This window comes from Grammomys surdaster, unplaced genomic scaffold (assembly GCF_004785775.1).
Source record: "Grammomys surdaster isolate TR1022 unplaced genomic scaffold, NIH_TR_1.0 349, whole genome shotgun sequence".
In the NCBI taxonomy this organism is placed as follows: domain Eukaryota; kingdom Metazoa; phylum Chordata; class Mammalia; order Rodentia; family Muridae; genus Grammomys; species Grammomys surdaster.
In genome coordinates, this window is record NW_021604768.1 from 365,401 (window position 1) to 392,961 (window position 27,561).

A 27,561-nucleotide genomic window follows, 5' to 3' on the forward strand; every position below is an offset into this window, starting at 1 on the left:
GTGTGTGTGTGCGTGTGCATGTGTGTGTATGTGTGTGTGTGTATGTGCCTGTGTGTGTGATTTTGGGTGTTCTATATGGTTTGTTGTATGTACATGTGAGTATGCACGTGTGCACACATTCATACAGCACATGTGTATGCAGGTGGTTGTGTGTGTGTGTGTAGGTGCATCTCCATGTGTATATGAGATACATTTGTGTGCCTTATTGTATGTGTTTGTATGTGTGTCTAGAAGAACTAGGTTGTTACTTTGTGTCTAATGAAGTTTATCCTTACCTCTAAGGTCCTGAGGACATGGTAAAGCCCATATTTGTATGATCACAAAATATTTGTGAGGGTAATTTTACTATAGGGTGAGTCCTAGTAGCATACAGGGTGGGGAGGTCAGAAGGTCTCTACATGTGCAATAGAGGTTGCTATTCCTGGTCTATGTATGGGGAATACTCTGATGTCCAGTTTCCTTAAAACCTCCTCTACCCTGTGATGACCCTCATTGCCTTGATGGTCCACTGTATGACTTTCATTCTTATCTCTTTCCTGCTACTAAGGATTTTTGGTCTTTTGAATAAATACTACCTCTTTTACATCACGTAATTACACAGAGGTGTGAGATTATGCTTAAACTATTTGAATTCTCCTAAAACACTTTCTCTTTGTCACTAAGAGGTCAGATCTTTCCTGCTAGGGACCTTGATATGTCATATTCCACTACCTCTGATCAGCTTGCCCTACAAGTCAAGTTTTTCCAGTTTCGCAATGTCCCCTTATTAAAATCCAGTGCAAGGAAGAGCAACCACAGGACAGCATAACCTTTGAGGTCATAATGAAGATATCGATTGTCAATCCTGGACACCACGTTCAGAGAAAGAAAACCTCCAGGAAAGTTGTTGCTGGGTATTCCCACTGGGGTCTGAGCTCATTATTGGGCTCCCGTTGCCAACAATTAAGACACATCAGGCTGCTCAAGTTATATAAAGAATCTAATTCTGTGTCTTTGAGCTTAGATGATCTGGGACAGTCCATTTCTCAAACTGTAAACATTCCTTCAGTGGGGAAGTTGAGGGGAGACAAAACATCTGCCTAACCCAGGACTGCAATCACAGAGACTTTGAAGAGGAGACACTCACTTGACATCATGCCTTGCTGACTGGGGGAGTCAGGCACAGCCATGGTTGTACTGTGCCAGAGGAAACATTCAGAAAAGCACTGTGGAGGAATGCCTGCTGTGCCAGGCTGTGGGAACTCTAGATTACTGAGGGCTGGATAGAAAGAGACTGGTTCTCTTGTAGAACAGATGGCTCTTTGAAGTAGACTCCCACAGAGGTTATTCCATGAAACCCTGCACTCTTCCATGAATCCTGATTGGTTCTTGGGGATTATGACACTCCTATTCATAATCCAGTATTTTAGCTTTATCATATGTTCTGAATGTTCAGTGTTCCCACTGTTGGAAATATCAGTATCTAAAAATGTTTGCCAGGTGGATACATGATTCTGAACTTCTTCTCAGTAAGAGTTCGCCACCACATTAGTCACAGCATAGAGGACAAATGAAGAGGGAAAGGGTACTTAAGAAGTGTCACACAAAAACAGACTATTATCCCAATTAAAAGATATCACAGATCTAGTGGAGTTGATAGACCCCTGAAGACACCTTCCATATAAATGCTACACAATACACATTTTTCTTGGAAGTCTGTGAGAGTTTCTGTAAAACAGATTGTGTGTTAGGACTGAAAACATGTTTTAAGAAATGCTGGAAAATTGAAGTAATTATATCTATTTGATCACAAGAAAACAAAACTTTGATTGCACAGTAAAAGAAACTATGAAAAACATACAATCTTGTTTGGATTGGACATCATACATACATCACTGAAGTAATTGAGAAGGAAATTTAGAAATGTGTAGAATCTAATGACAAGAAAAGACAACAAGCCAAGCCCTAGAGGACACACTCAGAGCAGCCCAAGCTCTAAGACCTAAACTAAGAAGTCAGATGCCTGCCCCTTCTCCATCTGTGGGCCCAACACCCACAACTTAGAAACCAGAATCTTCAATGACAGCTCTCTTCTCCAGGCTTTCCAACATAGAACCAACATTTGCCTGTGAATGTGAGGATCATAAACTCTAGATTGTGGGTAAGAGTTGCTGAAATCTACAGTGGCTTCAGAGACCATGCTGTGCCTTCCCAGAGGACCACAGAGCAAATGAACTCAGCAGATATGGCTTCCTCCACTTGTTCCTCTATCTAGTCAGTGCAGGTCTCCTGCTGTGCCCCACCAAGCTGCCTGCCTACACTTCTGTGGATCGAAATTCCCTCACAGTCAAGGTCTACCCAATCTTCCTTTTGGGAAACAGTACAGCAATTGCAAAACAGATTCAGGAGGCAATTGTGACACTGGAACAGCCTCCTGAATGCTGTGTCCTATGGGCTCCTGCTTCTCCTCCTCTGTGTGCATGCTAACTCTGCATGTGGGGGAGATGGGGACTGGAGGAGTAACCTTGTAGAGATGACAGATGACAAGAGGACAGTTAGGGAAAGTGCACCATCCAGTGCCCACGCAAAAACCCACAGTGATCCTTGTGATGTATGGAGGGTCAGTGATGACTGAAGACACTCATCACTCAGGAGCCTCTTCAGTGGTGGGGCTTTCTGGAGCTAGACCTGCAGGTCAAAGGTGCCAGGCATCAAGTTCAAAGCAGGACAGATGTGGCATTTATCTTCTCTCTGTTGGGTTGTAGCTGAACCAGTGACTGTAGCTACTACTGACAGTAATAAAACTGATTCTGTCATCATACTGTCATTGAGCTCTGAGTGTCATCTCCTTGTCTATAAGAACAACCTTTAGCCCTCCAGAATGATCTTGGGCAAGTTCCCTGGCCCTCAGGCACACAGTTCCTAGACGTATATCTCACTGCTGAAATGAGAACCCACTTGTTCTCTTTCCCATACACCCTACCTTGGGCAAGGAAATGAGTTGGTTTCTAGGGAAAAGGTTATGTTCTATGGGCACTTATCAAAAATTTTCTCAGGAGGGTTCAGTATCCAGTATGTTATACATATACACACATGTATACATATATACATCATCTACATAAGCATAACATACATATACCCTTGATATCTATCATGTCAGGTGTCCAGTGTGAACTTTGCTGACCTCCCACCAGGATTGCCAATCTAATCCAACCTAAGTAGGCCATACTTACTTTACCCTGTGACCCTTGCATGCTGTTTCCCAGGCTCTGGGATCTCACCCAGGCCTTCTAGGTAGGAAGGTCTACCTTACATTCTCTGCTGAGATGCCTGGATTCAGAATCAATGATAATGGTAGAAGACACAGAGTTGTGTCCCATCGTCCTTTATCTCTCCCAAGCCTGGCTCATCTACCTAACACTACCATTAGGTGCTGGGATTACTTAAGAGGGTGAGTATAAGGTATGTGTTGGCACATGTCTGCAAACCAGCACTCTGCATGAGTCAGAGAAACAGCAGAATCTAGCTGCAGGCAACCTGAGCTACATAGCAAGTGCTTGTCTCAAACTAACCAGATACATTAATAACAAAATAAAACATCCTGAGTATTCTGCGTAGTTTTTTTTTTTCAAATTGACACAAGCTACAGATCCAGACCCTGTCCTCAGATGAGCCATAAGATCAAATGGACTGAGGACAAGGATATAGAGCTGCAGCATGTAAGGACGGTCCTATCCTGAGTGCAAGTGAGGGCATCCTGAGATGCTCAGAAAGCCAGGGGTGGCTGCATTGTATTTGTCTCTATGTATCTATTCTTCGACAACCTGTTCACCTAACATTTATGAGGAATCCTCTCTATGCCCCTACTTACAAAGCCTATATTATCCCTGTCTTGCTTTATTACATGAGTAAATGACCCAAGTGAAAGTATACACACACACACACACACACACACACACACACACTCACACACACACTACAGTAAATTTCCACAAGACAATGTATATGTATGAGCCCCAACGGATGCCATCTTTCTCCACATCCTCCCCTGATCCTGGGTTTCTTCATCTCTCCCATACCTAATCTTCTCCCAACTTAATCTCCAAGTCTCAAACATTAAAAGTAAGCAGGTGCTTTGAGAAGTGTTGGCCACATTATGTGTAGATATCAAATTTTTATACTCATCTTTGACCAAGTCCTGTATTTTTGCATATCTGTAAGTGGCCATTAAAACCTTGATTAGCTGAAAGCCTTGTGTCTTAATAAGTTTAAGCTGTAGTGATGTAAAATTTGATTGCCAACTTCATAGTTTCTGTGGAGGATTAGCTGAGGGGAGAGGAGCCTCCTTGACAGTGTGTCCCAGACATAGAGGTCCATGCTAACAGCAATATTCCTTGCTTTTTTGCCTCTGCTTCTTCCTGGTGTACATCTACCTGGCTCTGCTGATGGTGTTACCATGTTTCGATAACATCAGACTTTAGTTTCTTCAAGCCTTCCAATGTGTATTGAAGACAAGAGACTCCAGGAAATCTTCTAGGCCTTCAACACCACATTGGAACTTCTAGGTACTGAACATCATGGACTAAGCAGCTATCAGGATTCTAAACCTTTCTAAAGGGCAGATGGTTACCATTAGAGGACCTAGTACTTATCATGTAAGCCAGCCATTCTAGGAAATCCCCCTATATAATATGCATACAGTTTAACACTTCTATTTCTTTAAGAGACTCTGCATAATACAGTTGTTGTAGCAAAATCATCCTAAGCTGCTAGCTTTGTGTTGAGACAGGAGGCTATGGCTTGGCTACTTAGAAGGCAGAGACATGAGGATTGCATGAGCTCAGAATTACAAGAATAACACATTTGATACAGAGGAATACAAATCAATAACTATATATGAAAATATTTGTATAGCTATACATGTCATAAGTTTTCAGCTTATAGACAATAACATTTTGTTCATAGTTTTGGATATTTATAAGTCTATTTTCAAGATGCTAGTAGATTGGCTGTGCTATACAGACTAGCTTTCAAGTCCAAAGATGTAACTTGTATTCTCACAGCATAGAAAATATAAGCAATGTTGCCTATGACTTGACAACTTTATTAGGACTATCCCAGATTCTTAATAACATTATGCTGAAGAATAAACTTCTACTGGGCTGGAGTGATGGCTCAGTGGTTAAGAGCACTGACTTCTCTTTGAGAGCTCCTGAGTTCAATTCCTAGAAACCACATGGTGGCTCACAACCATCTGCAATAGGGTCTGATGCCCTCTTCTTTTGTGTCTGAAGAGAACAATGGTATACTTATATACATAAAATAAAAAATTCAATCAATTTAAAAAAAACAGCTTCTACACAACTAGGTGTCACCTATGACTGACATTTATGACAATCCAGTCATTTATCTATTTATTTCATAAGTTGTGGGTGATGAATATTTTAAGGAAATCTGGACTTGGACTCGCCAATTAGTTCCTCTAGCCTGAGCCTGAGACAGTGTGTGTGTGTGTGTGCCTCTGTCTGTGTGTGTGTGTGTGTGTGTGTGTGCATGTGACTGTGTATATTAGAGTCTGCTGAAGTTTCTCCTCACACCTCAGGGCAGGGAGGTTCATGTTCCCCTGCTCAGGGCATCACATTTGACTGTGACATATGTCCATATATGGACAGCTATCTGTAACTTTCACAGATCCCCCTGAGACTCTTTGGTTTCTTGTGATACAATCACTCTCCTTCAGTTTCTATATTATTCATTTATACTTCTACTGCATTATCCTAAACCTTTACTGAGACCTCTATTGAAAAACCTTCCCTTACACTTTATGACATCATATAAAGGTGATGAATTGTGCTCAACCTGTCTCTGTGTTCCCCTAAAGCATGTCATTAAAGGTTTCTGTCCTACCTAGTCCTGCCACAGGTACCTGGTTACAGAAAATGGTCACTTCATGCTTCACATCCTCTGTTACTAGGAGTCTTTGCTAGGGTTACCCCTGTAGATTTCAGAGAGTTTCCACTGCACTAGCTTTCCACATCATCCTCCCAAATACCCCCCAATTCCTGTCATCTCTCCCAATACTCTCTCCTTCCATCCCTCCCCTGCTCCTGATTCCTACTGTTACCATTCCCCCACACTCCCACTCTACCCATAAAACCTGTTTTATTTCTCCTTCCCTGGGAGATCCATGTGTCTTCCCTTGAGACCTCCTTGTTACTTAGTTTCCCCAAGTCTGTGGATTGTAGTGTGGTTATTCTTTACTTACCAGCTAATATCCACTCATAAGTGAGTACATACCATGTTTGTCTTTCTTGGTCTGGGTTATGTCACTCAGGATGATGTTTTTTTCTAGTTTCTTCCATTCTACAAACTTCATGTTGTCATTTTCCCCCCTAACAGCTGAGTAGTACTCCACTGTGTGGATGTGCCACATTTTCTTTACCCATTCTCCAGTCGAGGAGCATCTAGGTTGTTTCCAATTTCTGGCTATTATGAATAAAGCTGCTATGAACATAGCTGAGCAAGTGTCCTTTTGGTAGGATGGAGCATCCTTTATGTATATGCCCAAGGTTGTATCGCTGGGTTTTGAGGTAAATCAATTCAAATTTTTCTTAGAAACTGCCATATTGACCCAAAATTTGTCCTACCTGCAATATATTCTGGGTCAATAGCGGTAAAGAACATGTGGAATGGTCAAATAATGACTGATCCAACTTGAGGCCCACATCATGAGAGGGAGCCCACACCTGACACTGCCTGGATGACCAGAAACCAGAGACTAGATATCCCAGAGACCTAGGACAGAACTAAGCACAACTTGCCAAAAGCTTAATGAAATGATTACTAGTGGTAGTGTGCTATGCTCACAGATCTATGCCTAATCCAGTTGTTATCGGAGAGGCATCCATCAGCATCTGATGGGAGCAGTTGCAGACACTCATAGCCAAATATTAGGCAGAACTTGGGTACTCCATGAAAAGTGGGAGGCAGAATTGTATGAGGGGTCAAGGATAGCATAAGAACCTAGCCCACAGAATCATCTAAGTAGGGCTCATATGGGTTCACAGAGACTGAAGCAGCAATCATGGGGCCTGCATACATCTGCATAAGTCCTCTGCATATGTATTATGGTTGTGTAGCTTAGTGTTCTTGGTGTTTTTATGGGACTCCTAAGAGTGGGAGTGGGGTGTCTTTGATTCTCTTGCCTACTCTTGAGACCCTTTCCCTACTCCAGGGTTGCCTTGATGATGAGAGTTTGTACCCAGTCTTATTGTAACTTGTGAAGCCATGTTCAGTTGATATCCCTGGGAGGCTAGCTCATTTCTGAGGGGAAAGAAAGAAGTGGATATGGGTTGGAGGACAGGGATCCTTGCATTCCAGAATGACTTCAGATGTTATGCTGTGTCTGTCCAAGAGGCCAGGGAAGGAGCAGAAACTGCAGAAGTGGGTTTGTCCTGCCTGCTGTTGGCTTCCTATGGCTACTACCTTATCAGTTCTTCTGCAATAAGAACTTTACCCCATCCAAACAAATGTACACACCTACACCCATATGGGTACAAATTCCTGCCTGGGCCAGGCTAATCTGTTCTGTTTCCTGCTGTGAGACTGTCATCTTGCAGCAGCACAGGTTTGACTGTATGCTGTAGCCTGTGGGCTCTTGCTTCTCCTCCAGCATGCACATGGTGAGACTGTATAAATGAGCAGAGGGCACTTGGGTCCAAGCTGCCCCAGTTTTGCAGAATCAGACGTGGAGCTTGTGAATGTAAGGAACCAGGGAGGGAGGTGGAGCTGGAAGAGGAGACTGTCATTGGACTGCTTCAACCCGCCAGCTCCCAGTAATGACACAGAAACTATTATTTACTATACCTCAGGCCTTAGCTTAGGCTATTTCCAAAGTGACTCATATTGCTTAAATTAACATGTTTATTCTGTTGTACATTTGCCACATGGCCTGTTACCTCTAACTCAGTCCCAGTACATACAACTTCCTCTGTGTCTGGCTAGCTAATCTCTCACCTCTCAGTTCTTCCAACAGTTCCTATCTCTACCCAGGTGTCCCTCCTTATCTTGCCTCCCTCAGCTACAGTCATCAGCTCTTTATTAAACAAATCAGAAGATGATGGAGGAGATGTCTACAAAACACTAAAGCAGGTGATACTTCATAAAAAATAATAATACCAAGGTCTGGATAGGACTCAGCTCTCGTCTGGCACAGAAATCAACATTTGAATAATACAAAGACAACCTTTAGACAGTGTTCAAAAAGATTTTTCTAACTTCTCCCTCTTTTTATCCAATAAAAGACTCTTTTTCTAACATAATTAAACTATATACAATAAGGAAATTATAAGAACTATCTGGTAATACAATGGTTTACAATGTCTACTCCATTTGTATTTGACAACCTCTGAGAAAGTGCTCCATCTATATATCTTATCTTTGTGAGTTCAAAGTTCTGTACATAAATCACTTTCTATTACGTATTGCATTATCAATCTAAAAATATCTCTTTTAGACCTTAAAGTATTTTCTCGAATCCTAAGCAACTTAAGCTTAATGTTAGACTATAACTATCTAGTTTCCCACCCCATCAGAGACTTGAGAAGGATAAATATTACCTGAGTAAACAGGAAGTACAGAGCAAGCCATTTCCAAAACTCTAGAAATGGCAAAGACTGCTGACTGCCTAGACAGTCACCCAAGTTCCTCTGCAATATTGGGGCATCCATCTATCTTTGGCCTACACGTCCAGAGTATCTGACAGACTAATCTGTGAAGCAGGAATATTGAAGCACAGACCTAGCTTGATAATGTAAAGTTAGTCAATTGATTTCCCAGTGTGCTGTTTGTTCACATCTTGGACAGCATGCTTTCAACAGTAAAGACAAGAACAGTTTCTGCCCAATGCCTAGCTTTGCCACATTTAGGCAAACTCTATATGGAGGTTGTTCGATGCCCACCATCTTCCTTGAAGTAGTATAGGGGTGCTGCCAGGAACTGACCTGTCTCATAGTCAAGAAACCTTTTGTTATTAAACATACTAAATGCCATAACATCTCTAAGTGGATGATCATCTTCTCCTCATTTACAGATTTCTAGAATATTCTTTCCCTGCAATTTTAGTAATTGCATATAATTTGGGTTGACAGAAAATAATGCATCATTAGAAAGTCAAACCTGACAAAGAATGAAAAGAAATATTACATCATTAACCAATAAATGAAACTCTGGGATGAAAAAAATGAAGAAGTAAAAGTATATATTCTGACTTCTTATCTACTGAACAGCTCTTGGAAAGTGTCCTATCTGTAATAACCCCTAATAGTTCCTTAATAGGAAAAGCAAGAAATCAGAAAAATGGACTCATTGAACTTCACTGTCTGACAGTTTTAGAGTCACAAGAGAAGAGTGAACAAGTTTCTGTGGATTTAGCTTTGTAGGTGTTACTTACACTAAGTCCAGAAGTTCTTAGGGGCCTGTTTTCTTCCATGGGAGAATCAGCAATCTACTCTTTTATTCTATCTTTCCTATAGCTGCCCACCCATGTATGTTTCTAATGAATATGCTAAGGATTAAAGTAAAACAATTGTGCCAGCCTGCTGGGCCAGAGCTCTGCACCTGTAGAGATTTAGTTGAAGGTACTGCAGTAACTAGCAGAGACTGAACCCATTCTTCACAGTCTCTGTGACCATCCACTCTCCCTGTGTCATTGACTAAGGAAAAGAACACATGCTTCCAACTGGAGACTATGTGAAACAAGGAGGTACCTTATTGGTACTTGCAAGTGAACTGAAGAATGTCTCACTACCCTATGGAATGGTATTGTCCATTTATTTCTATAGTTGTTATGTGGGTACACTAGCATAATACTCAAGATTCTTTGTTCTATTTCTGTTGCTGTGATAACGTATCCTTAGATAGCAAATTAGTGAAGACATATTTTATTATGGGTCACAATTCCAGCTTATAATCGATCATAGGTGGGAAAACACAGAGGCAGAAGTTTAAGAGGGCTGATTGCATCACACCAATGATCAGGAACAGAGTTTAAAGGAGACATGCATGCCTATCAATCTTCACTTACTATCTCCGTACTTAGAGAATATAAAAGCCCCCTTCCTAGGAAATGGGACCTCCTATAATGAGCAGGTATTCCTATGGCAGTGAACACAATTGATATAATGTGTTCCTGGCAGGTCAAATGGCCAACAGGGTCTAGACAATCCCTCATTAAGACTCTTCCCTGGCTGGGCAGTGGTGGCACACGCCTTTAATCCCAGCACTTGGGAGGCAGAGACAGGCAGATTTCTTAGTTCAAGATCAGCCTGGTCTACAGAGTGAGTTCCAGGACAGCCAGGGCTATACAGAGAAACCTTGGCTGTCTTGAAAAACAAAACAAAACAAAACAAAACAAAACAAAACAAAACAAAACAAACAAAAAGACTCTTTTCCCTGGTGATTTAACAGTGTGTAAAATCAACAACTCAAACTGCTACACCACAATTTAAATTTCACATACAGAAGGGATGAATGTTAGAATAGGAAGCCAAACAGTTTCATAAAGGCTACCTGAAGTCTCCGTATACTAGCCCCCAGAATAATACTATCCAACCAGAGGCCTCCCTGTAAGTCTTGATCTACTTCCATTTCCTCAGAGCTGGCGCCCTTTACTGTGGTAGGAACTTGAGAGACAAATCATATATTAGCAGGTCATCATCGAAAGCAATAGCTGAAGTTGGTTAGGGGAAATTCAGTCTAAGATTTATGTTTGGACTTCTTGTCTTCCATTTTCACCAGGTGTCTGCAGATTTATATAACGAATTTACAGGATATGAAGGAGATGAAACTGAACATGCTGCCCATCTCTATGTCTGGGAACTGATTGTATCTCGACATCTACACAACAGACCATGCCCATGAGAAGTTCCAGAACTAAGTGATTCTCAGGACAGGATTTCTCTGAGGGTTAGGCTGTGTTCTTCATGGGAGGAGGTCATTTCTTTCTCTAATTCTGAGCTCCACTGTAGTTTAGACCCTGATTACTAACCTCAACTTATAAGGTTCAAGAAGGTCATCTCAGCTCATGATGAGCTGCCTAAACCTGTGTGCATGTGACTCAGAGTTCTGGTGATCTAAGAGATAAGAGGGTCTAGATCTTTGATTAAACCAGGAATTCTATTAACTTGGCAGACTCACTCAGGATGGTGCAAAAGGGCTGAATATTGACAACACTCAAATTTCTAGCTACAAGTTATCTGTTGTATCAATGGGATCTCATGGCCATTCTGATTAGCTATCAGGAAAGCCACTCAGGAAGCCACTCCTTTTTTGGTCTACTTTAATGGATCTGAGAGTAACAATGACTTTAATTTAGATCTGGAGTCTAATCCATGCTAAGATTTCCTGTTGGGGAAGCAGAAATAGAAACATGCTCACAGGCCTAAAGCACCTCATCTGTGGATCACTTCCTGAGATCCTGAGGAGATCTGTTTGTAGGTCAACCTGCACAGAACAAAGCAGTTGATAACCTAGTGGGCAGTGTAGATGAGCTTGGGATGTGTGTGGGCCTCCTGGCATCTGAGTTGCTGTCTCCAGGTGAAGGTGTGGATCCATGGTGGTGCACTGGTTTGAGGATGGGCTTCTATGAATGATGGATCCACACTGACAGCTACTGAGGAAATAGTAGTTGTCTCCATCCAGTATCGCTTGGGTATCCTTGGCTTCTTCAGATAAGGTTGGGACTGGGCTGGGTAATGGGGACTAAGTAGCCATGGGCAGCCATGCAATTCTTCTTCCTGATACTTCTAAGCACTAGAGATCAGAAGGTCAAGGCAACCTGGGCTACATAGATCTTTTTCTACAAGGAACGTGAGCTCCCTGGGGAAGGGGATAACCTAGTAGATTGAAGTAAAGACTTGGATGTGTCCTGGATTCTGAGTGGTGACCGAAGAAGATGGTATAAACCAGGCTTAATGTTTAGCATTCAACTATGGTTGCCAGAGTAGGGCCTGAGCTGGGACATACATGAAGTGGCTAGGTCCTTGTCATCTTCCTATCTGTGGTTCATCTCACTGAGAAGGAGCTGCTGAGGAACAAAAGGATGATGAAGTACTGGGCACCAGTGGGCTTGAAAACATTAAGAACAACAATAGTACAGTAAGAATGAAAATTAAGCACACAGAAGATCAGAGTAAGGATTTACCAAGGAGTCAAGAGTTTTCAGGAATATATAGGAAAGACAGGAAAGTATCCAGTTGCAAATGATTCCTTTATATATGATATGATAGGGCTACAATGTTCTTAAACCATGTATGGTTTGCATACTACAGCAAAGTAAAGCTGTGTGTAAGGCATGATGAAATTCGGGGGTCAGAGAAGCCCTCAGGGAGCCCAGGACAGGAATCTCTTCTGGTATAGACACCTGGACCTCTTATCTCTCTCTCCTCATAGCAGGTCTCATGCCACAACCAAAGTTTGTCACAGATGTGTGTGAAGCTCCCTTCTCCCCTGGAGCTGTTGGCCACCAGCCAAAAGGAAAAAGGGAGTGGGGGTAGGGTATGGGGGAGCAGGGGATGGTGGTAGTGTGGTAGTGCAGGTTTAGCTTCTGGGATCAGCTTCAGTGAGACAGCTCAACTTTATTAGGGGTGAGCAAGTGTTATGTAGATCTTGGGGAGTAGGTAAGGATTTCCAGGGTGAATGTACATAATTTGTTAGGGTGGGAATATTTCATTTACATGAAGAGGAATATGCTAAGAACTTGCTGGACAGGTTCATATCTGGAGAGAGGAAGTTGAACCTATAATCTGGACATAAGCTACTTGACTTTGCTCAGAGGATATCTGGAGTTACAGGCAGGGGTGGGGGAGGGGGGAGAGGGCTGATCCTCATAACACAGTACCTAATTATCATATGGTGGGAAGGGCTGAGTGGGACTTACGTGTTGAACCATGTCCCACTTGCCAAAAGCAGGGTCGTCCTCTAGATAAGGTCAGGCCCATGTGCTTAGAACACACTCCAGATAAGATCAGGTAGAGAAGAGGGAGCCCCACTGAGAAAAGGAGTCTTCCATTTAGCAGCAGGCTCAGAGAGCTTATCTAGACACAGGGACTGCAACCTTAATTGCAGGGTCATCCAATAGATGTGATATATTCATGCAAGTGTGGACTTCAGAGGCTTCCAAAACCCTAGGAACAAGAACAAACTTCAGAATGTGGACAACTGAGAAACCCACTGAGACCTGTGGGATCGTCCTAACAACTGGCTCAGCTTGATTAGCCTAGGAACGGGTCCAGTCCAGCTTCGCATGGAAATGAACCGATCACTGTTTTGAAAAGAAATAGGTAAGATTTCATATTCAAGGACAATATATACAAATATTCTCTGGGTAGTTGATATCCTCAGTTGTTGGTGCCAGAGAACTCTGATAGCTATTGTCTAAAGGCCTATGCAGCTCAAATTAATTTTCTGAAACCTAGTCCCTAATGTGATGGTATTTGGAGTTAAGCCCCTTAGAAGATACAGAGTGCCATTGTTTGTACATTTATCTAGAGCAATGGTTTTCAACCAGTGGGTCATGACTTCATTGAGGGAGGAGCCCTTTTCATGGGTGTTGCCTAAGACCATCTGCATATCAGATATTTACATTATGATTCACAAAAATAGCAAAATTATAGTTATGAAGTAGTAACAAAAATAATTTTGTGGTTGAGGGTCAATAAAATATGTGGAACAATATTAAAATGTCTCAGCATTAGGAAGGTTGAGAACTACTGATTTAGAGAGTACACAAGGTGTGATCATTAGGTAATGAACCAAATCTTGCCTTACAGTAAATCTGATAGTATGTTGACCATACACACATACACACACATACATACACACATATATAAACATGTACATGTACCATATATAAGTTGTATATATGTGTATATTTATCATATATATGTTGTTTATAAGTTACTCAAATTGTGGCTTTTTATTTTGATTTGGAGATGGGTCATGCTATATTGTTCACACTAGACTGGATCTCTCAGGGTAACGCAATTCTCCTATCTCAGCCTCTGAGTATCTGAGGTTAAAATATCTGTCCCAAGACCCAGCTTACAATATACACTCCATTTGAAAGAGCAGCCTGAAAGACAATGAGATTCTAGATAATTAGCTTTTCTATTGGCCACTTGAAAGTATAGGAAAACATGAACTTGCTAAGAAAGGATGTAGAATTTGCATGGCCCACTACATGGAGACAGTAGTCCCTAAAGCTTCTGATTCATTTGAAGAGAGTTTCAGTTTTGAGTAGAGGAGAAGAGAAAAGAAGCCCTGGCCCAGTGGACTGTGTAAGGAGATGGGGAGTTTGGGGGCCTCACACCTCCACAATATTATAAAAGCATTTATCGAGTGGGTCTAGTAAAGATAGCCTAGCAGACATCTTTACTAGAGCAAAAAGAGACATGTACAGGGTTTGTCATGTGTATTAGTTTATGGAGAAACAGAAGTTTGGAACTCAGGCTCCTCAATGGTATTTAGGAATCTTAGACTTATCTTACCTGTTCTCAAGTCTATACACCTTTCCTGACACAGGATGCTACAGCTATGCATGCTTGCCCTGAGAACCCTTTAGCTCCTGGATCCTCTGGGGCAGAGTTTTGGTCCAGAACTGCAGCCTTCTGGCCTTCAGGGCTCAGCTCACAGCAGGCTGGGTATCCAGCTGCAGATATTGCTCATCATGGTCAAACATGGGCCAGTGGGGTAGACCCTCGCTGTTGGAGTTCCTGTGAATATGCCAGCTAGTAAAGAAGAGTGAAGGTTACAATCATCCAAAGCATGATCCCCTTATTTGGTCAGGGCAGTGGTCCAAGCAGACTAGAGGGTTAAGGGGACTGATTTAGGTCAGAGCAGATGTCCTTATATAAGAATGTAGGTGTCACCCAGTCGTGCTTGCTCTGTGTATGGTAAGGTTACCAGACCTGGTTTGTGTCTCCTTGTGTGATGGTTTGTATATGCTTGGCCCAGGAAGTGACACTATTAGGAGGAGGATTGAAGAGGTGCCAAGGAAGTGCCTACCCAAACCAATTTTTTCCAATTTCCTAAATTTATCTCAGGATGCTTATTCACCCACCCCTCATCATAGAAGAGATCTTACATCTATATTAGCTAATCCTGCTGTACATTTTACACTCAGAACTAAAAAGACACGTCCTGTTTCCCATCCTCTAAGCCACACAACTCTTCCCATATTGTTAATAGCCAGCATCTCCTCTTCCCTCTTGTCTCGTAGGCAGCACATCAGGGCCTCTGACTCCACAGGCTCACATCTAGATAGGTTGGCTACCATCTGTAAAGAGACCAGGCAGGAGCTGTCTCATTCTTGAAGGCAGATAGAAGAGTCTTCCCAATTCCATCTAGATGCCATTGAGGATGTGTGTTATGTGTGGACTGGAGTAAGTATAAAATTGTTACTACATTTCTGTTGATCAGAGATGATAGAAAGACTGTTCTATTCACATGGTATTTGCTTTCTATCCATTTTTAATCTGTATGAATGTGTGTGTTCATGTGTACATGAGTGCACATGCCTACCACGACATGGGTGTGTGTGAATCCTCACCTTCCACCTTTCTTGAGATAATGTCTCTTGGTTTGAAACAGCCTACACCAGGATACTTGACCTGGGACACTTTGGGAATTCTCCTGTCTCTGCTCTCCATCAAGCCATAGGATCACTTGTACTATAGACCCATATTACTATTTCAAACCTTTCATGAGTTCTGAATATTTAAACTCAGGTCATCTTGTTTGCATAGCAAGCAATTTGACCCATTGATCTGTCTCTCTGCCCCCCGAACACACACAAACACACACACACACACACACACACACACACACACACACACACACACACATATATGGATTCCAACCTTTTAACCTCTCAGAAAATAATGGGGAAAACCTATTTCCTGTGGCTCAGGTTTTTTCCAATGAAAAGAATGCTAGATTTCTAGTGTGTAGGGGCTGTGTTGCTCAGGGCTGGGATGATAGAGGGTACTCACGGTATAGACCACCTCAGAGGTGTTGGAGATAAGGCCAGGCAGCAGCACCACCCCATTCTCCATGATGGCCCCTGGGACATGGGGGACACAACATGTAAAGACACACTTGTGCCACCTGCTGACTTGCCAAAAATGGTGACTCGGTCAGGATTGCCTCCAAAATGAGTGATGTTCTGCTTGACCCAGCGTAGGGCGGCCACTTGGTCCAGGAATCCCCAGTTACCTCTGGTGTGCTCATCTCCAGTGCTGAGAAGTAGAAAGAACAGGGATCACAGAGCTGTTCAATTTCTGTTTAATGTTAAGCTCAATTGTGCCTTATCCAGCACTGGGATCTCCTGAAGAAGCCTAGGATACCCAGGCGGTACTGGATAATGACCACCACCACATCCTCACTGACTGCCAGCATGGACCCATCATATGTGGACGCCATGCCTACAGTGAGTGCACCTCCATGGATCCACACCATCACCTGGAGAAATCAGGATAATCCAAAAGACTCCTTCACATCCCAAGCTCCACTGGACTGCCTATTAGATCATCAACTGCTTTGTCTCTGCACAGGTACACATACAGACAGAATTCTGTACCTGGGCCACAGATGGATGACTTTAGTCCATCAGAATTTTTCCAGCCCTTCTCTCCTCACAGGGGAATCTTATTAGCGATTTGTACCTCGAGATACAAAGCAGTGCCACCGTTATTCTCAGAACCTTCAAAAGTGGTGTCATGGGCTGGAGAGATGGCTCAGCAGATAAGAGCACTGACTGCTCTTCCAGAGGTCCTGAGTTCAATTCCCAGCAACCACATGGCATCCAAAGCCCTCTTCTGGTGCATCTTAAGACAATGACAATGAACCTACACACATGAAATAGATAGATAGATAGATAGATAGATAGATAGATAGATAGATGAATAAATAAATAAATAAATAAATAAATAAATAAATAAATCTTTAAAAATGAGGTGTCTTCATGAATGTCACTTCCTGGCTATTATCCAAAAGGATCATCAAATCTCATTGGTGCAACAAATATTCCAAAACTAAAAATTTGAGTACCCCTGATTTTCTGGATCTGTGGGATCAACTTGGTAGACTGAGTCCCTAGTAGATCAAAAAGCCAAGTCTCTGACATCTCACAACTCAAATTCTCTGTGCCCCACACCGGGAATTCAGCTGCTCACTATGTCTGAAAAGCTCTTATTGGACCTATATGGAAACTCTCTCATCTGAGCCCACATTGATGAGGCTCAGTTTATTTTTTTCCTTTCCAATCTGCCTGAGAAAGAAATCTTCTCCCCTCCACCCAGTTGACCATAGCTTGAACTCACAGGCAGGTTAGAGCCCTCATGGGCATGGCTGGTGTATAGATGCTGAGGTATAGGCAGTCTTCAGACATAGAGACAGGAGACCTTTTCATCTTAATTTTCAGATTTTCTGAATTCACTCCATCAATATCCTGTACACACCTGGTAGCAATGACAGACCTTTATTCTAAGAGATATGCACTGTGTGAAAAACCACACTCTTAATCTAGATTTGTTCACAACCACTTCTGTTGTTGCTCCTCTTGAGGCTAAGTTGGGATCCTCCTCCAAAGTACCTTTCTAGCAAGATAAAGGCAACAGGGTTCATGGAATCTGGGATAGAGCCTGGCTTCCAGTTGTGTGGGGACAAGGATGCTATTCTTTCTGAGTCAGCAATTGAGAGACTTCCAGGGGTCTCTATGAAAATAATGGACTGCCTGTGTTGACATTCACCACTTCCTCTGTGCTCTTTAAGGCCTGGTGTGATGGTTGGTTTTGTTCATTGACTTGACAGCTTGTAGAATTACCTGGAGGAAAAGTCTCAGTGAGGGCTTGTCTAGATCAGGTTGACCTTGACTCTCATGGGTTTTCTTGATTATTCTAATGAAGGTGAGAAGACTTGATCATCATGGGAGAGACCATTCCCCAGTGAAAAAGCTTCTGCACCAAGGTCATAGAGAGTGAGATGAACAAGAAGAGGAGCAGATGGGGAGCAGAAATGTGTGCATTCCTTACTCTATTCTGATTACAAAGATGGTGTGACCAGCTCCCTTCAGGTTTTGTGTTGGCAAATACCCATTACCTCTGCTCTCCTTGGGGACATGAAGTGTATTCTACTGGATACAAAACTCATGTTAGAAATGCACCAGCCTTGGCAGTGAAACGTTGAATTTTGAGAGGTCTTGTCTTTGCTTTGCTATGCAGTACTGGAACTAACTCCCTGTGGGTGACAGACTCTGACCAGGACATGGCAAAATGGCTCTACTATAAACCTTAGCACAAATTTATTAAAGACTCCTGAACACACAGAACAGACTGCTATGGAGCTGAGATGGAGGGAACACTATAGTATGCTACAGAGCTCAGGCCTAAAGTCCTTTGGACCACAGAACTTACATGGCAGGGTGGGATGTCCCATCTCTCACACCACTCCATGGTTCAGGGGCCTCAGGAGGTACAAAGTGCTGTGGCCCTACAGGAGGATTGGCAAAGGGAATTCCCAGGAAGGTGTGGACATCAGCTTCTATATCTTTCTTATGGACAAGGCTGCCTCTCACCTGGTCTGTGTGTGTGTTTCTGATGGGGCTGGCTGAGTCCTGGCCTGTGGGTGGAGAGATGCCCTGAAGATTAGTTCTGTTCAGGCAGCTGCTACTACACTGTTACCCGGGTAGGTGTGGAAGATCTTTTAAGGCCTCTCAGTTCCTATGTGGGATGTATTTGTGGGGTTTTCTCTAACTTCCACAGCTGGGGATCACTCCCAGGGTCAATTTGAAGAGTACTAGGACACTTCTCAGAGTGTTCACCAAAGAGGTAACAGTGAGAGCACAGCAGCACAAACATATCATCATTGTCATTATCATCCAAGGTCAGTGATAAAGCCAGTCACAGCTATGGGAACACATAGGAGGGAACAGGAGGGAACCATCGCTCCGACCCTCTTCCTCCTCACCTGCATCCCAGGCAGGACTCTTCAGATCTTATTTTATGGGGTATTGAGAGGCATGTACTTTACACACTTTACTATTTCATCTCCACCCTGTCATCCCCTCCCTACCTGGTATCTTCCTTTTCACAAGTTCAGCCTCGGACTCAGCAGAATTGGGCAGCTCTGATGCTGGTCCCTATTTCCCACTTAGGGAACCTTACCCTGCACGTGGCAGAGGAAAAGCAGGAGTCCACAGGCCACAGCATTCAGCCAGCAGGGAAGTCTATCCGGTAGTATGATGGACTTCTAGGCCTGAGTCTGTGCTGTTACAAGTGACAGGGTTTCAACAACAGGAAACAGAATATGTGGGCCTTGTTCAGGCAGGAATTTGACCTAATGTGACTTAGGGAGAAGTTTTATTGTGCAGAACAAAGTTCTTATTGCAAGGGAGTATCAGTGACTAGTCCTAAATGACAGAAGCAAATGGCCAGAAGGCAGAGCAAAGCCATTTCTGAAGTTTCTTTCCTTGTCCCACTAGAAAGGCATAGTGCATTGTCTAACTTTGTCTCAACTTGACACAAGCTAGAGTCATCAGAGAGGAGGGAGCCTCAACTGAGAAAATGTCTCAGAAAATAGCCAAGATTTGGCTCCAGGCAAGCCTATAAGAAATTTCTTAGTTAGTGATTGATGGAGGAGGACCCAGCACATTGTGGATGATATCATCCCAGGCTAATGGTATTACATTCTGTAAGAAAACAGGCTGAGCAAGACATGAAGAGGAAGTCAGTGAGGAACACTACATCATTCCCTGTCTCTGGGTTCCTGCATGCTCTAACTGCTTTTCATGATGACCTGTCATATGGAATTGTGAGCAAAATAAACCCTTTCCTCCTCAAGTTGCTTTTGGTCATGGTGTCTCATTATAGTAATAGTGATCCCAACAAAGACTCATAGAGTGGCTTCTGAAGCCCCTCTGGGATACTAAGGGCCCTGTCCTCAAATCTGAAGTAAATATGATCCCTATTCTATCCATCTGCAGATACTGGAAAGAAGATCAAGGATCAGACAGCTGTAACAGAAGAAGCCACCGGGCTCCTGTGATTAGGTACATAATCAAGAGACCACAGAAAGACAGGTGTGAAAGGGCAGGAGCCCTGAGTTTGACCTCCACCCTCAAGGCTCCTGTGCACTGTCAAGACTCAGAGGCCCTTGCCCCCTTTTAGTGATCTTCAGATCAATATATTCCTCTCTGTTAGGTCATGGTAGCTTCATTGAAACACTGCAATTCTGCACAAAAGTCCTCATTTCCTATACTATTTACTCTATCTACTTCTATGCCATGGCTTCTCTAATGGCCAAATCCTTATAAGAAAACTTCAGTCATCTATCTACTTTTCAAATATTGTTTAATGTTTCATATTGACTTACGATTGTGTGTGTATGTGTGTAAGTGTCTGCACATGCACATGCACATACGAGTATTCATGTGTCATGGCACATATGTAGAAGTAAAGGAACACTTGAAGGAGTCAGTTGTCTCCTTTTACCATGCAGGTCCTGGAGAGTCAACTCAGGTTGTTTGTCAGAGTTGGCAGTCCTTACCCTCTGAGAAATCTTTCCAGGCCACACTTGATGAACATATCATGGTCATTACTGGTGGCAAGTAAGGGGTGGATGGGGAATGGAGGACAGTGGATCTTGACAGGTGGTGAACCTGTGTGCTGCAGTTAGGTTACAGCTGGGATTGTGTACTCTAAGACTGAGGCATGAGCCTTGAAAAGGAACTTGGTTAAACCATGACCCTGTCTTCCCCACCTACTTGAGTACTTTGGGGAATACCTAGAGCATAATTTCCTCTCTTTCCTCATCTGTGTCCCGCTCTTAAACCAGACATAAGGATTTACTAAAGTAAAAGCCCTTAGAAGCCTAGGATCAGAGAAGAAATAGAGACATAGATGAGGACCTGGACTCCAGGCCTGTCCATGAACCTACAGCTCTGAGACATCTCCTTAGAATAGGACCACTTTGTCAGCACTAGAGATCAAACACCTAGCCCCATGCAAATGACGCAAATGTTCTACCACTAGCCAGAGTTCCAGAGGCATCTGTATAGATATAAGCAGGCTGAGAAGGCAGGGATCACAAACTTGAAGTTCTCCATCATCTCTTGGAGCTGTACTTGGAGAGTCTCAAGAGTATTCAGTGTCTCTCAAATACTCCTCTACCAGTAAGTCAGCAAATCCAGGAGTCAACGTGTAGTTCAGAGAGATCCAGAAAAGATGTGTTAGTAAGACTTTAGCACCAGGAACAGTATCCTCAAGTTAAAAGAGAGGGGTCTGGGATATGAGAAGGTAAAGGGCAAAGGACAAGCTTGAAGGCGGCCCATCTCTAAACACAAGAATTCTCTAGTTTTTGCTCAAGTGTCTCTTGGCAATGGCAGATAACTAGAAGCTCTCTAATTATTGGTTGACAACTTTAAAAGTCTGACCATTTGTATTGGTGTGCTCTGTAGAACAGCCCGAATGGTCTCTGCCCATTTCCCCATTATCAATGTTGCTCATAACCTGAGAAGTAGATGGAAAGATACAAATTAGAAATATGATATAATTGAAGCTGTGGAACTCTGAGCATCCCTCCACACAATGCATCCCTCAGGTAATAAAGGGTTTTCACCTCACCCTTGGGATACTCCAGCAATACTCATCATTGGTGACACCAATGATTCTGGAGACAGGTCAAAAATCAGCAGAGGCCCACAGCTCCTCGGTATGCCTGAATAAGAACTCCCCATCCACCAGAGCATGAAGAATGATCTTAAAGCCCTGAGGGACATTCGAAGTGAGGGATCAAATTAGGTCCCAGACATTTTCTGAAACCAAATAAGTTAATTTCACTCCTTATTCATTCATCCCATGGTGCCCATATACATCTCTGTATTTGGCAACTCTATCCACTTGCATGGATGGCCAAAGTGCATCAAGCCATGTTCATGGGGGTAATTTTCTCTGAATAGAAAGAACTTTCTGTTCCACTCCCTACTAGACCCCCTCCTAGACACTAACATTATTCAATCAAACCTTGGTGACAGCCAGAATCTCCTCTTCACTCTTGCCTTTCAGGAAGCCCTCCAGGGCCTCTGGGTACATCTGCTGACATCCATGTGTATAAGGCACAAGCAGGAACATGTTCATCCTTCTGCACAGAGAGAGAAGTTTTCCTAATACTCCTAGCTAGTGTGGATACCCCATAAAACACATGGGGAAACTTATGGAACACATAGGAATATAGTTGTTCCTACTTTCGTGGGGTTGAGATGAGACAGCCAATGCATCTGCTCCTATGGTTCTGAACACAATAGAAGGTACCAAGTACAACTATTTTTAGTCAGAGAAAGTATTTAGCTTACTTGAGGGAGAGGAGTATGGAGTCTGTCCCTTGAAGTCTTCAGCAAGAAAGAAGGAAGAAGGAATTCCTATGTACCTCTATGATTTCTATTGTCTTTACAGAGCAGACAGAACCAGCAGCTCTAAGAGTGAGGACTGGGGTAGGAGGCTGAGCTTGAGAGAATTGTAAATCACCTCAGCAGAATGGGAGATGAGGCCAGGCATTGTGGCCATCCCATTCTGTATAATGGCACCATGGAAGAGTGCTCAGGACACAGGAGACACAAGTGAAGACACACTAGGGCCACCAACTGACCCATCAAAAATAGTGACCCAGTCAGGGCTGTCTCCAAAGTGGGTGATATTCTGATGGACCCAGCGTAGGGTGGCCATTTGGCCCAGGTAGCTCCAGTTGCCTCTGATGTGCTTGTCTCCAGTACTGAGAAGTGGCAGGGACAGAAATCACTGAGCTATCCCATTTCTTCTCAAGCCCCTGTTCCCTGCCTAGCCCTGGGCTCACCTGAAGTAACCCCGGACACCCACATGGTACTGGATAGTGACCACCACCATGTCCTCAATGGCTGCCAACTTTGATCATACAAGGAAACCATGTCCATTACAAGTACAGCACCATAGATCCATACCTACACTTGGTAAAAAATGAAGAAAGTTACAGGCTCTGCACAGGGAGCATAGACATGTGCAGGCAAACCACCTATGTACACAAAATTGTAAATAAATAAATAATAAGTAAATACATTAAAATTTTTTCTCCTATACAGATAAAGGTTACAGAGTCTTGGGAAGCTGTGATGAAGCCCAGACTTCCAGGTAGAGGTTTGGAAGATCTTAGATCATACGTATTGGTGTGGTAGTCAGAAAGTTGAGGACCCTAGGAGTCTCCATGGCAGTCTTTAACTATGGGTTTGGACATTTTTATTGTTTCTCTCTATCTCCATTAATGCCTTAAATAGGTGAGTTGTCCCTACAGAGATGTTATATAAGTAAGGATAAATTAATTTCCCACTAGATATTAGGACCTCCTTCAACTAAAGTGAGAATGTTCAGGATTCCTCATCACGTCCCCATTCCCATACCCAGGCTTCTGAGCTGTCAGTGTATATACTTGTTCCTTGTTAAATGGCATCTGGTCATATGGGTTGGTGTAGTAAGAATTTTGGTTTCTTTAAAAACCCACTATGATGGTTAGCATATGCTTGGCCCAGGCAATGCTACTATTAAGAGGTATAGCTTGTTGAAGTGGATGTGTCATTGTGTGTGTGGGCATAAATACCTTTGTCCTGGCTACCTGGAAGTCAGTCTTCTGCTAGCTGCCTTCTGAACAAGAGGTGAAACTCTCAGACCATCCAGACCCATGTCTGCCTGGATGCTGCCATGCTCCTGCCTTGATGATAATGGACTGAACATCTGAACCTGTAAGCCAGCCCCAATTAAGTGTCAGAGTTTTCTTGGTCGTTGTTTCTGTTCACAGCAGTAAAACCCTAACTAAGACACCCAAATATGTTATGTGATTGTGGTTTTGTTTTAATCCCAAGTATGGAGTCTGGGTCTATTTCAGATTGTCCACAGCCACTAACTATGATTTGTCTCATGATTTTGGAGGGGTGTGATTTTTGCAAGTTGTAGATAGTTTGGGTTTGGAATTCAGGGGTCTCTTGAGAGAGTATAAATGTCAGAGTCCTAAGAGGGCCTGTGGAAGTTGCTGTGGAAGTGCCTCCTACTGCAACTGCTGTTGCTGCTGGTGGTTCTGGCTGTTGTGTTCCCTGATTTTGTTATTGCTAGGTTGTTGTTTGCCCCTAGGCACTCAATAACCCTAATCAGGAGGAAGTAATGTAAAGAGATCTATGCCCTCTATTTCCTCTAACCTTTCTCTCCTACATAGTGTTAAAGGGGAGATAGGAAGGAATTAGAGTGGAATAAGGGTGGAGAAGGATGGCAAATAATAGAACACAATAAAGTTCCTCCCAAAATATGCCTACAAATGGGGACATTGACTGTGGAGGATACAGTCCTTTCTGGACCACCATCTCACAATTTGCAAGTCTTCAGTCTCTGCTGTTAAACGCAGGGGCTATTTTGGTTTAGTGATGAAATCTAATCTCCTCCCAGAGACACTTCTTCCTAGTGACAGAGACACATGACATAGCCTGGATCTCAAGACAAGTGTACCTCTGCTCCTATCTCAGTACACAAGTCTAGCTCCCTGTGGGTGCCAAGTACTGAACCCAGAGACTGGCATCAGTTTTTCCATTCTGAATCTCAGCAAGGCCTTTGGAAAATATATGTGTAAATCCCCCTACTCCATAAGGAAAGGAAACTGGATGTAGGATTGTGAAGGAGGAGCCTGGGTGAGAGCTCAAAACAGTAGCCTACTCTATGGCCTGATGTCCTCTGGTCCCAGAGTTTACATGGCTGGATGAGAAGTCCTATCCCTCACACCATTCCACGGTTCAGGGGCCTCAGTAGGTGCAAACTGCAGAGGTCTTGCAGTTAGCTTGGCAAAGAGAATTTCTGGGAAGGTGTGGACTCCCAAGTCAATGCCCTCCAAGTAGACAAAGCTACCTTGTACCTGTCCAGTGTCAGTGGTCCTGATGGGTCTGTTTGAGTCCCAGCCTGTAAATAAAAAGGTGACAGGTTAGTCAGCTCAGTCGGCCATTTTTGCTGCTCCATCCTTTCTACCCTCTTCTCAGCCTCATCAAATTACCCTGGACTGAGAACACAGATTTTCTGTATTTCCTGCCTGTTACACTGTCTATACCGAGGTACTGCCAGGTCTAGTCCATTAATCAGACTCATTTAGGAGCTATGAGATTCAAGGTCATCATTCAGCACTATGAGCTTCCAGCACTGGACCACATACGTGTCAATAGTACAGTCTCATCTCCACCAATCCTATGTGAGCCAGTATAGGGACTATAGGAGTCACACTGAAAACTATTCCCTGGGATCTTAAGTCAGCACATCTGGCATCACAGACCTTTTGTTTGGTAGAGGGGCTAGCCTGTGGGCTTTAGTAGGGCATTAGGAGATGCACATTTCCTATAATGCCATCTCTACCAGCTCCTTCCTGACTGACACCTTCACTCCTGTAGTCTCTGCCAACAAATCTTCATCAAGTAAGTGTGGGCAGCTTGGACATGAGTTCCCCAATCCTTCCTTAGTATTTTCACTATGCACTTAAAAGAGAGGAAAAGCAGAAGCTCAGAGCCGGTAGTATTCAGCCACACAGGAAGTCTGTTCAATAACATAATTACCTTGCAGCCCCAAGTCTGCACTACTTTGGGACTGACCACAGAGGGTATGAACCTTGCCCCTGTAGGGAACTGAAGGAGAGTAGGCACAGTGGGAGCAGGCACTAAGACAGGCCAAGCTCTATTGACAGGACTGAGTGGTGGGAACCAGTGACAGCCAGTGAGGCAGAGCTGCCTCCCATTCCTGATCTTCCTTTAGTCCCCTTGGAAGGCACAGCAGAGGTTCTGAAGCCCTCTCTCCAATCCTAGAGGCACCATTTTCAGAATTATTGCAGCAAAGGGTCCATGAAAGTATTGGGGTAAAGAGGAGGTGGCAGGAAGTTACAAGGTGAGAAGCCAGAGGGGTTTTCTGAGAAGATAAGTATTCAGGATGTCACAGATGCAGAGGAAGTGGAACCTGAGAAACTGTGATCTGGGGAAAGGGGAACTATGTATGCATGCCCATCACTCTGAAAATGCCTCCCTGCTTTCAGGACTTATATTTTCCTGACTCCATGATTGGGGTCTGCACTGGCTGGTTTTATGGGTCAACTTGACACAGCTGAAGTTATCACAGAGAAAGGAGTCTCCCTTGAGGAAATTCCTCCATGAGATCCAGCTGTAAGGCATTTTCTCAATTAGTGATCAAGGATGGGAGGGCCCAGTCCATTGTGAGTGCTGCCATCCAAGACTGGTAGTCCTGGGTTCTATAAGAAAGCAAGCTGAGCAAGCCAGTAAGCAGTACTCCTCCAGAGCCTATGCATCAGCTCCTGCCTCCAAGTCCGTGCTCTGTGTAAGTTCCTGTTCTGATTTCCTTTGATGTTCAACAGCAATGTGTAAAAGTAAGGTGAATAAACTCTTTCCTCCCCAACTTGCTTCTTGGTCATGATGTTTTGTGCAGGAATACAAACCCTGACTAAGACAGTGTGTTTCCATATGAAGGTAAAAATTGTCCTTTCTAGTCCTGAGAAGAATTGCACTGAAATTGTTGTGGATGTTGCATTGAACCTATAGATTCCTTCTCATAAGACTTTCTTTTTGCTATGTTAATCTTAGCAATTTATGAGCATGGGAGATCTTTGCATCTTCTGACACTTTTGATATATTCTTCAATTTGTTTCTTCAATGACTTGAAGTTTTTACCTTGAGTTACTTCAGTTACTGTATATTACTTACAGCTATTGTGAAAGATATTTTACTGAATACTTTATCAGTAACTAGTCTTTGTATGTAGGAGAATGACTGATTTTTGTGAGCTTTTTTGTATCCAGCAACTTTGCTGATTTATCAGGTGTAGAAATTTTCTGGTAGAATTTTTCTGGACACTTACCCATGCTCTCATAGCATCTGAAAATACAGGTGCTTTGACTTCTTCCCTTCCAGTATGTCCCCTTGATATCTTTCTGTTGTCTTATTGCTTTAGCTTAGAATTGAAGTACTATAGTGAATAGACATGAGGAGAGTAGACAAATTTGTCTTGTTAGTAATTTTTGTGGAATTGTTTTGAATTTGTCTCTATTTAAGTTAGTGTTGCCTATGGCCTTGCTATGAACTGCATTATATTGAGGTGCATTTGTAATCTCTTCAGAAATTTTATCATGAACGCATATTGGACAATGTCAAAGGCCATTTCTGTATCTTAGGAGATGACCTTGTGTTTTTTTTCCAGTTTTTTGCATGGTACATTACATTTATCAATTTATCTGTGTTGAACCATCCCTGAATCTCTGAGATAGAATCTATTGGATCATGGTGGATGATCTTTCAGTGTGTTCTTAGATTCAGATTGCAAGTGTTTGATTATTTTTGTACCTATATTTATGAGGAAAATTATGTTTGGGTACCAGAATAGCTCTGGTTGCATAAAATGAATTGACCAGGGTTCCTTCTGTTTCTATTTTGGGAAATACTTTGAGGAGCATTGACACTAACACTTATTTGAAGTTCTT

General features: G+C 43.0%; 1 pseudogene; it reads right to left on the minus strand.

Annotated features, from left to right (window-relative positions):
* Positions 1–15,103: 15,103 nt before the first annotated feature.
* LOC114630950 lies at positions 15,104–26,946 on the minus strand (annotated as a pseudogene).
* Positions 26,947–27,561: the final 615 nt, after the last annotated feature.